Genomic DNA, 16,054 nt, shown 5'->3' with positions numbered 1-16,054 from the left:
TTATTAACAAATTTAATTTAATATTTATTACATTAACCTACTCCACCTATCACACAGTCTCTCTCCTCTTCTACCACCTACCCCACCCTCTATATCATTTTCTACCACCGCCATTTCCACCCAACAATTTTCAACAGTAACTTCCACCACCAACCACCACCTCCTCCACCCTTATCGACCCAACCACCACCATGAGCCTATCAACCACCTCCAAACTTCTCGAATTTCACCGCCTCGACCATGTTCGATCTCTTCACCGTCACATCTTCATCTCCCTTTGTTCGATCTCACTTCTTCATCTCCTTTTCTTCGATCACTTCCCTATCGCATCTCTTTTTCTTCTATTTTTTGTTTGATTTGGGGTTCGAATTTCTATGGTTGGGGTTGTGGTTTACGAATTGTGGTAGTCTTTTTAGGGTTTTGGTGGATTTTGATGGTGTTAGTGGTGAATTTGGAGTTTGGTGGTGGATTTCGGTGGTGTTGGTGGTGAAATTGGGGTTATGTGGTGGATTTCAGTGGTATTAGTGGTGAAACTAGGATTTGGTAGTGGATTTTGGTGGTGTTGGTAGTGTTTTGGTGGTAGTTGCATTCCGGTGGTGTTGGTGTTGCGTCGCTGGTAGTGGCGGTGTCTTGCTGGTTGTGGTGGATTAGGTGGTGGTGTTTAGTTGGAGTTGGTGGTGGTGGTCCTGCTCCGCAGTGGTAGTGGCAATAAATAGTGGTGCTTGGTGGTGAATTTTGGTGTTTTTGGGTTGGGTGGTGAATTTAGGTGTTTTTGGCCGGTGCAGGTGGTGGTGGTATCTCGGTGGAGCTGTTGGTGGTGTTTTGGTGGAGCTGTTGCTGCTGGTGGTGTTCGTCAGTGGGGGTAGTGGTAGTAAGTAGGAGTTTGTGCCCACTTTCTCTCTCCACTTAAATTCAATCACATGCCCCTTCCTTCTTCTAATCACCCCTTAAGAAATTTCAACTAGGAGTTTGTGCCACTTCAATTGTTGTGTTTAAAACGAAACGGAGGTAGTAGAATAAAAGAAAGATATACAACAAAAAAGATCGCAATTAAGTTATAATAAAAGACGTCAAATCCCTTTAAAAACTCATACAATCATTCGTTACAACGTTACTATTTATATGATTTCGCACGCATAGCGTGCATATAAGACTAGTCTTTTGTATAACAAGATGGTTTGATAGATACAACCACCAAACAACTTTTAAAAAGTAGTACCGCCAAAAAGTTTTATATAGTATTACTGACCCACATACATATGAAACTAATTTATTGAAATTTTAACTATTATTAGATTATATTTTAGTTCTATTAGAAAAACTTTCAAATACACAAGAGTACTATTTAGTACCATGGTATAAAACACTTTAAGTACCTCTAAACAACGTTTAATTTACTTACCTATGGCGTATTTTCACAAAGTGACACTTCAATTAACAATTTTACTATTTTGTAATTTTCATAAACTTTCATTTATCATATTTTGTTTATCATCAACCAAGCAAAAAGACAGTTAGGAGGGTGAGTGGCAAGTTAAATTGGATGAGTTGGCAAACGTTCCTGTATTCTTGGTTTCGAACCAAAGCACACACTTTCTTTTACAACAACACTAAGGCCTTCTTTTTTTGGACTTATTTTCAGTTCAGTTCAGTTCAGCACAGTTCAGCTAGTTCAAGTTCAACCAACATAAGTTCGGTTCAATCTTGTCTAATGTTGTAATTATTACTTTTGTTTTCAATATTACTAATATCGTTATTATTATTAATATTACATTTATAATAACGATGACTTTGTTTTTTTTTTTTGTTGATTTTCATTATTATTTATTATTGTTTTTATTAATATTACTGTTATTATTATTTATTAATTAATTATTATTATTATTATTTATTACTATTATTTTAATATTATCATTATTTATTAGAAATTATTATTATTTTTAAAATAATTAATATTATTATTATTTATTATTATGATTATTGTTTTTTTTTTATTATTATTATCATTTGTAAATATTTTTTTTAAATTGTCTATTACTATTATTTTAATATTATTATGTATTAAAATTATTAATAATATTATTATGTACTAAAATTATTAATATTATTATGTATTATTGTTATCTATTATTATTATTATTATTATTATTATTATTATTATATATTGTTTTATATTTAGTATTTATTTATTTTATTATTATTATTTATTTATTTATTATTATTATTTATTACTCCCTCTATTTTTTTTATCGTTCTCACTTAGAATCTTGACACTATTCATACTTAGAGAGAATCTTCTTAATTTTTTTCAATTTATAAGAAAAAGTATAATCATGCGGGGTCTTGTTTGATTCATCTCAATTAGTACATTAGTAATATTCAATCGTTATAATATTTACTAATATATAATGAAAGAAATTTAAGTTCAAATATTTGCATTGGGAGATGTGCACAGGAAAGTGAGGAAGATAAAAAACAGAGGAAGTATTATTTATTATTATTGTTATTTATTATTTATTATTAATTATTCATTTTTCATTATTCATTATTCATTATTCATTATTTATTTATTATTTATCATTTATCATTTATCATTTATCATTTATCATTTATCATTTATCATTTATTATTGATCATTTATCATTTATTATTTATTATTTATTATTTATTATTTATTATTTATTATTTATTATTTATTATTTATTATTTATTATTTATTATTTATTATTTATTATTTATTATTAATTATTTATTATTAATTTTTTATTATTTATTATTTATTATTTATTATTACTTATTTATTATTTGTTATTTATTATTTATTATTTATTATTTATTATTTATTATTTACTATTTACTATTTACTATTTACTATTTACTATTTATTATTTATTATTTATTATTTATTATTTATTATTTATTATTTATTATTTATTATTTATTATTTATTATTTATTATTTATTATTTATTATTTATTATTTATTATTTATTATTTATTATTTATTATTTATTATTTATTATTTATTATTTATTATTTATTATTTATTATTTATTATTTATTATTTATTATTTATTATTTATTATTTATTATTTATTATTTATTATTTATTATTTATTATTTATTATTTATTATTTATTATTTATTATTTATTATTTATTATTTATTATTTATTATTTATTATTTATTATTTATTATTTATTATTTATTATTTATTATTTATTATTTATTATTTATTATTTATTATTTATTATTTGTTATTTATTATTTTTATTTCTTATGTTTTACTATTATTTGTTACTCCCTCCGTTTCATTTTAATTGTTACACTTTGATATTTTACACTATTCACAAATTTCACTTTGACCATCATTTATGATTTATACGCGGATGAAAATATAGTCACGTTTGAGCTTGTTAGATTCATCATAACATGTATTTTATTAATATGTACTTTTTATAACTTTTACAAATACAAAACTAAAGATATACTTGTGTCCTAAAGTTTTGCATTGACATGCGTAAAAAGTGTAAGTGTGTAGATTAAAATGAAACGGAGAGAGTATTATTTATTGATTATTATAATAGTAAGTATTGATAATATTACGTAAATACAGTTCAATTCAGTTCAATTTAGCGCAATGTAATTCAGTTTCATTCAGCGCAGTTTAGTTCAGCCAAAAATAAGTTCAAAAGAACATGATCTAATAATGACTACTGAGTAGTGAGTGGTGGGAGAAATGCATCCTCGTTTCGCACAAAATCCACTAGGATAAAGTCCATAACATTTCATTCGAAAGAGGTGGCTCTTCAAATAAACTATAGCCACCCTCCAAGTCTTAACAGGAATGTGTTTCTGATTGAGGTGATTAAAATGAAATACATAAAACTCCAATTTTTAGTTAGGTTGTCTCCATTAACGTGAAAGGTTGTGTTTCATAATTGATTTTATTAGCTGTTGAAAGACATACTAATGTATCATAATCTGCAAGTAATTTTTTTTAAAAAAAATTCCAATATACCCATAATTTTTTCCGGACCAAAATAAAAATAAAAATAAAAAGAGAGATTCAAAATACCGGTAATTTTTTAACGTTAATCTCTTTACGTGTGAGCCCTACCCTATTCCCGCGCTTTATAACTAGGCTTGGAGTGGTCCAAGTTTAAGACTTTCGATCTTTTATTTATTTCCGGAAGTCTTCCCACGCTGCTCTTTACATGGGCCATATATTGTCAAAACTATTCACACTTTTCTTCTTAAATGCATGTACGCCAAAAAAATTTCGTTACAGGTACATAGAATTTGTGCATTCACAGTTAAATATTGTTGATCTGTTGAGTAAGTCAAAATTGAGTTGACTAAGGTAATTACTCCAATTACTGTTGAATCTTTTGTCACTAAAGTCTATGATGGTTATTTAATCTAACACCTCCATTTGACACTTGAGTAACTCAATTTCAATTGTTCGACTTTGGGGGAAACAAAAAGAAAAAGGTTGTGTAAAGTAGTGTTGAGCTAATACTCCCTTGGCCTTAATTTATTTATAATACTTGTATTTTATTTTGGATGTTCCACAATATTATTATTGTTTCTATTTCTGAAATTGTACTTTGTTCTAAATTTTATCATCAACAAATTTTATTCTTATTATGACTCCACTTTACATGTAAATTTATAGCTACATAGTCAACGTTTAATATTTATCCTTACCTTTTACGTGAAAACTTGTTACAACATTTAATATTTGTATTTTCTAAAGCAAATATTTATTTTTGAAATGCAAGTAGTACAAATAATTAAAGCAAATGATAATTTTTTTAATTCTTATGCAAAATAAGAAACAAGCACTATAAATTGAGACGGGGTGAGTAATAATTTTAATCAAAATCCTACTAATATGAAGAATGATGTTTGGTGATATAATAATTTGAACTTTTTACTATAGGAATTAATGTTTGGAACAACGAACCACATTAATTTGGCGGATAAGAATAGTTTTAGAAGTACCCCATGAAATAAGATATATAGAGACATAGAGTTTTATCTTTTGTTCCATTAATTTTTTAAAATTTGATAGCTATATTTGCTGAATGATGTTTTGTGTGCATCAACGATAGTAGACAACAACGTTTACTCGCTTTAAGCTCTAAATCACATGAAAGTCAGTCTTATATGAGGGTTATTTTTCTATACTACAAGGTGAGTATAATTCTGCTACTCTGCTATATACATTAATATGTTGGTTGTATTGAGGAAGCTTGTTTAGTGGAGGTGGTGGGAACTCACTTTGTTACTTGTAGGTTACAAGTTCGAATATCACTACTTAGTTGTGCTTGTGAGTAGGGATTCCTTTATATCCCCTACTCTATCTGAAGCGTTGACCTGTGTAGCTGGACTGATTGACTTAAGCGAGGTGATGGTCTAGTAGGATCCTTCTTCTTACCAAGGGGTCCATAGTGGAGGCCCAAAAAAAAAAAAATACTTTCGTTCTATTTACAATTTTGTTCTAATCTGAAAAGTAAAATACTTATGTGTTAGATTTTTTTTTTCTTTTAGTGGCTTTGATATATATTTTTTTAAAAAAAAATTGGTAAGAAGAATTTTTCTGGGCCGCCCTCGCACGGGGTCTCCACCCAGAGGCCCCATTACAAGCCAGTCACCCCCAACCCCCCTCGATCTTGCCAGGAAAGATGGGAAAACTCACCACGTGAGCCAACTCCAATTCCTAGTGGCTATGATATATATAGCCCTGACAGCTCAAACAAAGTATTACGTAAATCACACATCAATCGATATTATTAATGTATAATTATTGCTCACCTAAAAAAATTACTTGCTTAGTTATTGCTTACTTCCTCTGTTTAGAATTAGGAAAAATTACTTTCAACGGTACCAACAATTAGCGATTTATTTTAAACGGTACCAACTATTGTTTATTCAAAAACAGTACCAACTATTGGGCCTATTTGCAATAAACTCTCTCTCCTTCCTCAAAACCCACATTTCCAGCCTTTGGGCCAGCATTGAATTATGGCCCAGCACGCGAAAAAATATGGCCTCTAACACTCTCAGACCCAAACTCTCTCTCCTTCCTCATAAGCCCAATCACCGCTCTCCTCAGACCCAAACTTTAATTTTACGCCTCTCCCCTCTCTCTCTCCTCTCTACTCCTCGTCATACCACGCCGTCTCCTCTCTCCTCTTTCCTCTCTACTATCATGCATCCCTAATTTCTTTCCTCTCAACTCCTACATGAAACGATGAAATGAAGAACATTGGATGAAGAAAATTCAGAAAATGATGAACGAAGAACGAAGAAATGAAGAGCAAAAATGGGTAATGAAGAAACGAAGAACGAAATGAAGAGTGAAACGAGAAGAGACAAAGAATCGAAGAACGAAAGTGGTTCGTTTGAGTTTTGATGGGATTTTTTTTTTGTCTTTTTTCTTCGTTTTTTCGTTTTATTTTTCCAGATTTTTTCGTTTTTTTACGAGATTTCTTTGTTTTTTTTTTTTTTTTTACCAAATTTTTTCGTTTTTCTTTTACAAGATTTCTTCGTTTTTCTTTTACGAGATTTCTTTGTTTTTTCGTTTTTTTTACTAGATTTCGTCATTTATTCGTTTGAGTTTTTTTTGGTTTCGATTTTTTTGGTTTAAGACTCTTAATTTTTTCGTCTTTTTTTTTAATCTGATTTAGGTCTTAATTTTCTCTCTTTTTCGTTTTTAGCCTCGTCATTTTCGCTTCGCTTCATATTGGTTTTTTTGAAGTTGTTGGTTTTGGATATGTATTGTAATTTTCTATACATATATTAATTCGGATGGTATGTTTGTTAATTTTCTGTACACATATTTTTTGTAATTTTATATATAATAATTTTCTATACACATATTTTCTGTATTTATGTTGAAATGATGTTTCTATGTCAATTCTCTATTTCTGTTGTTTACATGTATAATTTTTTGTGTTCATGTTATTTCTCTGTATTTTTTTAAAATTATTGTACATATATTGTTGTAATTATCGTGTTATAAGTTGAGTTTTTTGTGTGATTATCGTACTATATTGTTGTAGATGGATTTGTAAATGTTATATCTGATTTTTATTTTGTGTAATTATCCTTATTATTGGACCGAATCTAAGAGTACACAAAGCATACAAAAAAGTGCTTTATACAAAGCACATATGTACTTTGTATAAAGTGCTTTTTTTTAACAGTCACAATTGACATTATGATGTGGTCATTGTAAGAATCGCATCAGTATTTGGACTTACTAATGCGGTTCATAGGGAAAACCGCATCAGATTATCACCTAATCTGATGCGGTTTCCCTTTGAACCACATCAGATTATCGTTTTTAGATGCGGTTTTGGACTGCATTAGAAATTATTAGTGAGCTGCTGCGAGCCTGCGACCCCACCTGATGCAGACCAAAACCGCATCTGAAAGGGCAATTTTGACCGCATCAGATGGGATTTTTTCCACTAGTGAGACCTTCTTGCTGATCCCACAAATTATCGAGTATGATTGGTTCTTTGTAGTACTTAACTATGACTCGTCCAGATATTGCTTATGCTGGTAATATGGTGTTTCATTTTATGCATGCTCCTCGTACTACTCACCTTGATGATGTGTAAAGAATTTTCAGATATCTGCAGGGTACTTTGGATTTTGGTCTTTTAACAGCAGTACTCCTACTGTTGTTATTGCCTACTCTGATGTAGATTGGGCTGGTTGTCCTGACACTCGTCATTCTACTACTGACTATGCTGTTTTTCTTGGGAAAAATATTATTTTCTGGCGTTCAAAAAAAGCAACCTACTCTATCTAAGTCCTCCACTAAAGCTGAATACAGGGTCGTTGCCTACGCAGCTGCAGAAACTATTTGGCTCAAGCAACTTCTTGCTGACATAGGCCATTTTCTTCGTCGTCCTGTGATCGTGTATTGTGATAATGTCTCTGCTAAATATCTCACTACTAATCCAATTCATCATGATCACAGCAAACATATTGATGTGGATTATCATTTTGTTCGCGAAATATAATGGTTGCCAAGGGAGGGCTTATTGTTCGACATGTTCCTACTCGGTCTCAAGTTGCTGATATTTTTACTAAAGGTCTATCTACTGACTTGTTTACTAAGCATCGTTCCAATTTATCCGTTGTTTCATCCCATAATGATTGAGAGGGTGTATTAGAGTAATATGGTATGTAAAAGGATAGAAGGGACTTTTGCTAGTCTTAGGTCTGTACTGTAAATACTATAAATATTAAATGTCAGGGTTAACCTAATCAGGTTAACACAATTAATCTCCACATTTGTACAGTTACATTGGAATTATAAAACCAAACATTAGTTGGTTCAGTGGTTAAGACTTTGGTGTACAAGCTAAGCTTGAGGTTATGGGATCAAATCTTATAGCATGCATTTTCTAATTTTTTTTTGTAAGTGGAATACATGAAATCAACACTCTAAGGGATATCGACATACGACACAGTTCATTGTTGAAGAACACCTTTTAATATATTAGTATAGATAGTCAAACACGCTTATGAAGATTTTCGTTGACTATAAATATCTCTTATAATATGACATATAAAACCAAACTGTTAGATTCAATACGAAAATTACTATAGAATATTATTCTCTTATTATTTTTATCAATGTAAATGGAGAATGATAAATAGTTAAAGTTCCATTTAATATGTATTATATTTTGAAACGGTGAAAATGCTAGCATTTTGAACTTTAAAGTTGTTATATGCCAGTGGACCAACACCTCTCTCAGATTAGTAGTAAGATCACCTACACCAAGCAAGCTTGATTTCTGTATCTATATGGCTATATTATTTCGTGAAATCTATGCTCTACTCAGTCTACTATGACATCACTTAATTTAATTTTGTAATAATAACATCCTACAGTCAACGGCGGGTTGTTTTTAACTGTTACGTGTTGAACTGTTAATTAACGTCAACCACTCATTCATTAAATCTCCTGATGTCTTATTTGTGAACTTATTATTTCATCGTTTTAAAGGCATTTTCTTCGTTTTTTGGTGAATATTGAAATCAACCTTTCAGGAATTTCTCTTCTTTTATTATTGGTGACAGCATGACATGATCTGTTCGGTCATTCAGTTATCTTTGACCTCTTAACAATGAAGAAATCAATTAGTTAAAGTACAACTTTTTTTTCTTGAGTGGTAATGCATAACATGATAACAATACAATTTTGTAAGACTGTTAAGTCCCTAAGAGCATCAGATTCTGTAACATATTCCAAGTCTCTTTGACAATAGTGACTCGATCATTTTGATATGGGCTTGTAGTAGGGTTAAAAAAATCCGACTTACTTATTCTTAAGCTTTTTATAACTTGAATATAACTTGGTGAAATATAACTTGAATTAAACTTTTTATGATTGAAATAATGTTTAGAAAAACTAAACAAATTAATTTGGTGGGTAAGGGTAGTTTTAGAAGTAATTTAATAAGATCTAGGTAGTATTTTATCTTTTATTTTTTTTCTGATTTTTTCAGGTAGGTAAGATGAACGACCTTCTTGAACTGGTACCTCGTTCACATTTGACCAATCAGGTTTGCAGATTAGATTACTTGGGAGGAAAGGGCTGTAAGGGAAACCTAACCCCGAAATATCCCTTAGCTAGTGAAGTTTGATCCCATGACGTTGAAGCCATGAGACCAAATTTTTACCACTAGGTCAAACCTTATCTAGATTTAATGAATATTGTTAAATGTCTTGTGTACATCGACGGTAGTAGACAACATAGTTACTCCCTTCAAACTCCAAATCACATAAAATACCGTTTAATATGAGGGTTATTTCTCTATGATACGAGGTGATTAAGTTTGTTGTATACATTACTCTCATTGTATTCGTAGTTTTGTTCCTGTCTTACATGTGAAATACTTATATTCTAGATTTATATTTTTTAGCAGCTTTGATATATGTAGTCCTAACTGTTGAAAAGAAGTATTATATGAATCACACATCAATCGATTCTATTAATGCTAAGTTATTAGTTGCTTAAAAAAACTTAATATTAGTTATTACTTGCTCCCTCTATTTCAAAATTAAATATAAGGCACACACGCTTTAGAACAATTTGTTTTACCTCTTGTAATATGATAGATCAAAATTATAGAAATTATGCCATTAGATTCGTCTCGGAAAATACTATATATTTTGTTAAGGTGTTAGCCTACATATGAATCTGTCATATTGAAGAAAAAGAGGGATGATGGTTAATATATAAACATAATGGACTACTCTTATTACCAATTAGTTTTAGGATGTAACCTCATCCACGCTTGTATTTGGTCTCTCTTTCCTACGGTGTAGGACTGCACACATATTTATCTATTTTTGTATTACTTTTATTAATGTGAATTGAGAGTAATTACTTGACGTGAAATTCGACCTCAAAAATTGAACATCTGTGTTTATATTTTGAAATGGAGAGAATATTAGTGTCTTGAACTTAAAAGTTGTTATATGCAACTTCATATTTCATTTCGTGAAAAGATCGATGCTCTACTATGCCATCAATTAATTTGATTTTGTAATTATAACATCCTACAGTCGACGGCGGGTTGTTTTTAATTGTTACGTGTTCAACTGTTCAATCAACATCAACCAGTCGTTTATCGGATCTCCTGGTGTCTTATTTTTGAAATTATCATCGTTCTTAGAGGCATTTTCTTCCTTTTTTTTGTGTTGGATACTGAAATGAACCTTTCAGGAATTTCTCTCTCTTATTGATTGGTCAGAACATGACATGATCTGCTTAGTGTTTGGTCATTCACTTAGTATCTTTGACCTTTTTTTATTTAGTAAAGTACAACAAGTTTTATAAGTATTTTTTGACTGCTAATAACAATACAATTTAGTAAGACGGTAAGAGCATCGTGGACAAGCCTTCCTTGTCAAAATTGGTTGGAATATGATTTTAAATAAAACATGTTTTTGGTCTACCCTAATAAAAAAAAATATCTCCATACGAAGTCATTTTTTGAATACAGCACAAAGCTTACTGACTCTCACATTTCAAAAAAAAATTGGCTCAAAGAGATCTGTTACGCAAGGGTATCCGATGAAAAATTGAAAATGGCGAAAATATTCTGTTTTGACTTGACAATTGGTTGGGTCAAAGCAACCTTTGCTCCATGCTCAATATTAGCCCCTCCAATCTTAATTTAGACTTAAGAGTAGCGTCTTTCATCACTCATGATCATTGCTGGAATCTCGTAGCATTAAGCCAAGTATTGCCATTTCATTTACTGCTGAAAGTGTAAGGAATCCTCTTACCCACACTGATATTATCCCTGATACTCCTATTTGGGGGGCCCATTTCTAGTGGCCTGTTTACAGTAAAATCTGCCACGTGGTTAGCTCATGATCTACCTCCAAAATCACCCCGACCTTTTCGCTGAATTTGAAAGCTTGACATCCCATAAAAGATATTAATTTTTGTCTGGCAAATCTGTCACAACAGTCTAGCTGTCAGAGCAACAATGTTTAACAGACACATTATTCCTACCAATCAGTGCCCTCGGTGTAATTTAGGAATTGAAACTATGGATCACTTGTTCTTTTCGTGCCCTAATTCCATCTCGTTTTGGAGCCTTAATGAAGTGTGTGATTGGGTCTCTCCACCTATGTCCTTTCCCCCCACTATACTAGACTTTCCACAAGAAACTAATCTGAAACCCAGATTACAACCTTTTGTTATTCTATTATGTAGCATCTGGAAAGAACGAAATGCTCTCATTTTAACAACAATATTTGTCTTCCTTCCCATATTCAGCATCGCGCTAAGTTCATGCTGAGTGGAAAACCCGCCTGCATGTTGACATGTGTCATGATCAAGTTTCTCCATTAACAGGAGCTTTCCCCCCTCCCATCCCCCACCTCCCAGGCTACCCTCCTAGCTTGGGAGCCTCCTCCTCCAGCCACCTTCAAACTCAATTTCGATGGTTCAGTTTGTGGTTCAGCGGCAGCTGCGGGTATTATCATTCGGGATCACCAGGGTACTCTCCTAAAAGCTCAAGCTCTCAACCTGGGTCACTCTTTAGTTCTTGTGGCCGAAGCTACAACTTTACATCATGGTCTTTTACTTGCCACGACCATGGGTATTTAAGACATAATTGTAGAAGGGGACAACTTGCAAGTCGTCAATGTTGTCAATTAAATATGGTTTGTCCCATGAAAATAGCAAATATTATTGAAGACTCCAAACTACTCATGTCTAAGTTCACCACAATTCGAGTTCGTCATATCTATAGAGAAGCTAATAGAGCAGCTGACTGGATTACCAATGTTGGTCATTTTGACAATAGTGACTCGATCAAGAGTGATGTTTGGTGAAATATAACTTGAATTAAACTTTTTATGATTGAAATAATGTTTAGAAAAACTAAACAAATTAATTTGGTGGGTAAGGGTAGTTTTAGAAGTAATTTAATAAGATCTAGGTAGTATTTTATCTTTATTTTTTTTCTGATTTTTTCAGGTAGGTAAGATGAACGACCTTCTTGAACTGGTACCTCGTTCACATTTGACCAATCAGGTTTGCAGATTAGATTACTTGGGAGGAAAGGGCTGTAAGGGAAACCTAACCCCGAAATATCCCTTAGCTAGTGAAGTTTGATCCCATGACGTTGAAGCCATGAGACCAAATTTTTACCACTAGGTCAAACCTTATCTAGATTTAATGAATATTGTTAAATGTCTTGTGTACATCGACGGTAGTAGACAACATAGTTACTCCTTCAAACTCCAAATCACATAAAATACCGTTTAATATGAGGGTTATTTCTCTATGATACGAGGTGATTAAGTTTGTTGTATACATTACTCTCATTGTATTCGTAGTTTTGTTCCTGTCTTACATGTGAAATACTTATATTCTAGATTTATATTTTTTAGCAGCTTTGATATATGTAGTCCTAACTGTTGAAAAGAAGTATTATATGAATCACACATCAATCGATTCTATTAATGCTAAGTTATTAGTTGCTTAAAAAAACTTAATATTAGTTATTACTTGCTCCCTCTATTTCAAAATTAAATATAAGGCACACACGCTTTAGAACAATTTGTTTTACCTCTTGTAATATGATAGATCAAAATTATAGAAATTATGCCATTAGATTCGTCTCGGAAAATACTATATATTTTGTTAAGGTGTTAGCCTACATATGAATCTGTCATATTGAAGAAAAAGAGGGATGATGGTTAATATATAAACATAATGGACTACTCTTATTACCAATTAGTTTTAGGATGTAACCTCATCCACGCTTGTATTTGGTCTCTCTTTCCTACGGTGTAGGACTGCACACATATTTATCTATTTTTGTATTACTTTTATTAATGTGAATTGAGAGTAATTACTTGACGTGAAATTCGACCTCAAAAATTGAACATCTGTGTTTATATTTTGAAATGGAGAGAATATTAGTGTCTTGAACTTAAAAGTTGTTATATGCAACTTCATATTTCATTTCGTGAAAAGATCGATGCTCTACTATGCCATCAATTAATTTGATTTTGTAATTATAACATCCTACAGTCGACGGCGGGTTGTTTTTAATTGTTACGTGTTCAACTGTTCAATCAACATCAACCAGTCGTTTATCGGATCTCCTGGTGTCTTATTTTTGAAATTATCATCGTTCTTAGAGGCATTTTCTTCCTTTTTTTTGTGTTGGATACTGAAATGAACCTTTCAGGAATTTCTCTACTTCTATTGATTGGTCAGAACATGACATGATCTGCTTAGTGTTTGGTCATTCACTTAGTATCTTTGACCTTTTTTTATTTAGTAAAGTACAACAAGTTTTATAAGTATTTTTTGACTGCTAATAACAATACAATTTAGTAAGACGGTAAGAGCATCGTGGACAAGCCTTCCTTGTCAAAATTGGTTGGAATATGATTTTAAATAAAACATGTTTTTGGTCTACCCTAATAAAAAAAAATATCTCCATACGAAGTCATTTTTTGAATACAGCACAAAGCTTACTGACTCTCACATTTCAAAAAAAAATTGGCTCAAAGAGATCTGTTACGCAAGGGTATCCGATGAAAAATTGAAAATGGCGAAAATATTCTGTTTTGACTTGACAATTGGTTGGGTCAAAGCAACCTTTGCTCCATGCTCAATATTAGCCCCTCCAATCTTAATTTAGACTTAAGAGTAGCGTCTTTCATCACTCATGATCATTGCTGGAATCTCGTAGCATTAAGCCAAGTATTGCCATTTCATTTACTGCTGAAAGTGTAAGGAATCCTCTTACCCACCACTGATATTATCCCTGATACTCCTATTTGGGGGGCCCATTTCTAGTGGCCTGTTTACAGTAAAATCTGCCACGTGGTTAGCTCATGATCTACCTCCAAAATCACCCCGACCTTTTCGCTGAATTTGAAAGCTTGACATCCCATAAAAGATATTAATTTTTGTCTGGCAAATCTGTCACAACAGTCTAGCTGTCAGAGCAACAATGTTTAACAGACACATTATTCCTACCAATCAGTGCCCTCGGTGTAATTTAGGAATTGAAACTATGGATCACTTGTTCTTTTCGTGCCCTAATTCCATCTCGTTTTGGAGCCTTAATGAAGTGTGTGATTGGGTCTCTCCACCTATGTCCTTTCCCCCACTATACTAGACTTTCCACAAGAAACTAATCTGAAACCCAGATTACAACCTTTTGTTATTCTATTATGTAGCATCTGGAAAGAACGAAATGCTCTCATTTTAACAACAATATTTGTCTTCCTTCCCATATTCAGCATCGCGCTAAGTTCATGCTGAGTGGAAAACCCGCCTGCATGTTGACATGTGTCATGATCAAGTTTCTCCATTAACAGGAGCTTTCCCCCCTCCTCCCCCACCTCCCAGGCTACCCTCCTAGCTTGGGAGCCTCCTCCTCCAGCCACCTTCAAACTCAATTTCGATGGTTCAGTTTGTGGTTCAGCGGCAGCTGCGGGTATTATCATTCGGGATCACCAGGGTACTCTCCTAAAAGCTCAAGCTCTCAACCTGGGTCACTCTTTAGTTCTTGTGGCCGAAGCTACAACTTTACATCATGGTCTTTTACTTGCCACGACCATGGGTATTTAAGACATAATTGTAGAAGGGGACAACTTGCAAGTCGTCAATGTTGTCAATTAAATATGGTTTGTCCCATGAAAATAGCAAATATTATTGAAGACTCCAAACTACTCATGTCTAAGTTCACCACAATTCGAGTTCGTCATATCTATAGAGAAGCTAATAGAGCAGCTGACTGGATTACCAATGTTGGTCATTTAGTTACCTCTAGTTTTGAGATTACTGATTTTGCAAACTCTTCCTTTTCTCCCATTCTTGTATCCAACACATTAGCTGTATTCGCCTCGAGAGGAGGGTAGTCTAAAGTTGTTTTTCCTTACCTTATTAAAAAAAAAAAAAAGAACATCAGGGACTAATAACCCATAAAAAATAGATATTCCATGTCTTTTTGATAAGTCACCTATTTTGATTTGGCTCATTGTAGGTTTAAGAAATCCGACTTAGTTGGACAATCTAACTAGAACCTACTTTAAACATTGTGGGTCAGGTATGAGATTTTCAGTCTATTGAAATAATTGGTTTAATCTAATTAACATGTTTATTAAATAGGTTAGGTTATAACTGATTTTACCAAACTGATAATACTATGCTTTTACATGTTACTAATTAAAAAAATTATTCGAGTAAAATATTGTTTCCTAAGGTTTGTCTGATTCCTTCTCTCTTTTCTCTCTAAAACCCTAGCCCTACCCCTTCTTCAACAGTTTAATTAAGGGCTGTCATGGATGATTTTCATCCATGGTAAGCCCTCTTTCCCCTTTTATTTTCAGTTTTTAGTTCATTTTCTTGTTTTGGTGAATAAATTAGTATCTCTTTATGAGATTTCTTCAAACTCTGTTATGAGATTTTTAGTCTCTGTTGTGGAAATCTCCTTCTTCCCCATGGGAGTTGTGACTTGTGAGTAGGATTTTTT

This window comes from Beta vulgaris, chromosome 9 (genome assembly GCF_026745355.1).
Source record: "Beta vulgaris subsp. vulgaris cultivar EL10 chromosome 9, EL10.2, whole genome shotgun sequence".
Taxonomy (NCBI): Eukaryota; Viridiplantae; Streptophyta; class Magnoliopsida; order Caryophyllales; family Amaranthaceae; genus Beta; species Beta vulgaris.
The sequence above is the reverse complement of the archived record's forward strand: the minus strand, read 5'-3'. Positions refer to the sequence as shown.